The following is a 3,102-nucleotide window of genomic DNA, read 5'->3' as shown; positions in this document are numbered from 1 at the left end:
TGGGCGTCCCCCCCAAAACCAATCGCACCCCTTTCTGAGTAGCACGTGGAGAGCAGCGTGCTCAAGTTCTGCATAAAGTTCCCAAAGTAATTGAGTAGTCCGAGAAAGGCGTGCAGTTTTGAGACATTCCGGGGCCTGGGTGCCAGATGAATTGCTTCGGTTTTTGATTCTGTTGGGCGGATTCCATCAGCAGCAATCCTTCTACCCAAAAATTCAACCTCGGGCGCGCGAAACAGACACTTGGATTTCTTAACTCTTTGGCCTACCCGATCCGTGATGAGTATGTCATCTTGAAACACAACCGTCCCCGGGATGGATTTGATCAGACTCTCCATGTTGCACCAGAATATAGCAGCTGCCGACCTGGTGACGAATAGGCATCGATTGTACATAAAAAGGCCTCGATGTGTGTTGATGGTGGTGAGTAGCTTAGACTCTTCGGTCAGTTCTTGCGTCATATACGCAGATGTGAGATCTAGTTTCGAGAAAAGTTTTCCTCCAGCCAATGTGGCAAATAGGTCCTCCGCTCTGGGCAGCGGGTATTGGTCCTGTAGGGAGACTCTGTTTATGGTAGACTTGTAATCCCCACAGATTGGTACGGATCCATCAGGCTTCATGACTGGGACGATGGGACTTGCCCAGTCACTAAATTCCATGGGTGAGATAATGCCTTCCCGCAGAAGCTGGTCCAGTTCGTGTTCAATCTTTTCCCTCATCACATAAGGCACAGCTCTAGTCTGGCATTCTGTGTGATGTAGATTTTAACTTTAGCCCCTTTGAAGGTGCCCACACCTGGCTGAAAGAGATGTTCAAAACGACTTAGAACTGTTGAGCAGGAGGTCTGTTCCTCTGACGACATGGCGCGAACATCATCCCATTTCCAATTTAGTTTTGCCAGCCAGCTTCTCCCCAACAGTGCTGGGAGATCTCCGGGGACAATCCACAGTGGAAGTCGGCTCACCGTCCCTTTGTGTGTGACTGAGAGCATGGCAGGCTGCCAAGGACTGGGATGATTTCTTTGGTATAGGTCCTTAGTTTGGTGTCGATTCTTGTGAGTTTTGGTCTGTTGCTTTTGTGTGGCCACAGCTGTTCAAATTGTTGGATGCTCATGAGAGATTGACAAGCTCCCGTGTCCAGTTCCATGTTGACGGGTATCCCGTTGAGTAGGACCCTCATCATTATTGGAGACATCTTGTTGTAAGAACAGTGTCCATTGATCGTGTTAACCCGCTGTACCTCGGTGTCCCGGGCACTGTCCCCACCGTCTTCTGGTCCGCTTTCCGACCCTTCTGATTCGTATACCAGCCGAGCTGCTGTTTTTCTGCACATGCGAGCCAGATGCCCTGTATAGTTGCAGTTTCTGCAAACAGCATGCTGAAATTGACACCCCCTTATTGAGTGCCTTCCCCCTCATCTCCAGCACAGACAGCTTCCATTGTTTCCGAAGGATGAGCTACGTCTGGCTGATCTCTCTTGAGCTTCTCTCAGTCTGTAGTTGATTGCTCGCATTGTGGGTTGATGAGGTGTGAATGGCTGTTCATGTGGCCCTTGATGGCTTCTGGCGCCACTGCCTGCTGTTGAAGGCCTGCTCTCCTGCCTTTGTCTGTGTGTTGGGGTAGCGGTTTGTTTCATTTTGTGAACCCCTTGTTCTGATGTTTCATTCGTTGTCGTACCCGCAGTGTATAGATCAACCTCGTTTCTTCTTCTCCTGCCAAGAATGTCTGTGCGACCAGTGCTGCTGCCTCTAGGGTCAAGTTCTTGGTCTCTATAAGCTTTTGGAATATGCCTGCGTGGCCTTATTCCTTCAATAAAAAAATCTCTCAGTACTTCTCTCCTTAGTTCATCGGAGAACTCACATAAACTAGCCAGCCTCCGAAGTTCCGCCACAAAGTCGGGTATGCTCTGGCCCACACAGCGTCTGTAGTTGTAGAGCCTGTGTCTGGCCATGTGTAGGCTGCTCACTGGCTTCAGGTGGTCTCTCACCAGTGTGCTCAACTCAAACGACTTGCTTGCTGGTTTCTCTGGTGCCAGCAGGTCCTCCATTAGGCGTATGTTTACGAGCCACAGCTGGTCAAGAGATGGGCTTTTCTCTTGTCTGCCTTATCATCGCCCAACCAGCCTTTGGTTACAAAGCTTTGCTGGAGCCTTTCTATAAAGTACTCCCAATTATCTCCAGCATTGTATTTCTCATCTGAGCTGTTCGTAGCAATTCTGTGGATTCTGTGATCCCGTAACTCGTCACCACTGTAAAGTCCTGACCCTGCAATACAGACTTACACGAGGCACATGCTGAAGTCAAGGTCACTCTGGACCTGCACCTTTATTACACAGCTCTCGAGTGCCACACATGCCTGAGACCTGCCTTTATATACCTGTGTGGAACAGGTATGTAGTGTCTCCTGCAAGTGCACCCTTGGTGGTAAAGTATGCTTGTGGTTATAGGTCATATCTAGTTACAGTCATGTATAGCATGGTAAGATAAAGTTACATACAGTAGTGTGAGATACATGACAATCGGCAGTGTGGATTTGCCCGTGGGAGTGAACCTTTGCACTGGCATGAGAAAATGTATCTGGACCAAGCTTGAACTATAACAGGACATTATAGAGAAAGCTTTATTGTGCATCCTATATCTAATCTGGAAATTCTTGTTACTGGGATTGGTTGCTGAAAACTTGAAAGTGTTGCATTCTCCAGCATTGGCACCCCTCATTTCGATGAGCATCAGTTGACTGAACTTTCAAGCAAAATCATGTAAACTATCAATGGTTGAAAGAATTAATGCCTATTACTGGGCTGTACAGATGGTAAAATAAGTAACTGAAGACAGTTTTACCTGTTACTGGCAAGATCAGACTTGGATATGGATTCCTGCTCTCTCAAAAAAAGAAACACCTGCTATTCTATTTTTTTTTCCCAGAGCTATTTTTAAAAGATTGTGTTAATGTTGACTTTCTCACAGCACCTGCAGTTAATAGGAATTTTAAACTCAGACGTACAGAACTGATTAGTGTGTTTAAAAAGGCAGCTGATAGGAATATATGTCTGGATATAAAAGCTGAGAATATGTGCTGCTGCTCCTGTGGTCAGCTGTTGAAGTCA

This window comes from Pristiophorus japonicus, chromosome 15 (genome assembly GCF_044704955.1).
Source record: "Pristiophorus japonicus isolate sPriJap1 chromosome 15, sPriJap1.hap1, whole genome shotgun sequence".
NCBI classification, from domain to species: domain Eukaryota; kingdom Metazoa; phylum Chordata; class Chondrichthyes; family Pristiophoridae; genus Pristiophorus; species Pristiophorus japonicus.
Note: the sequence above shows the minus strand (reverse complement) of the source record.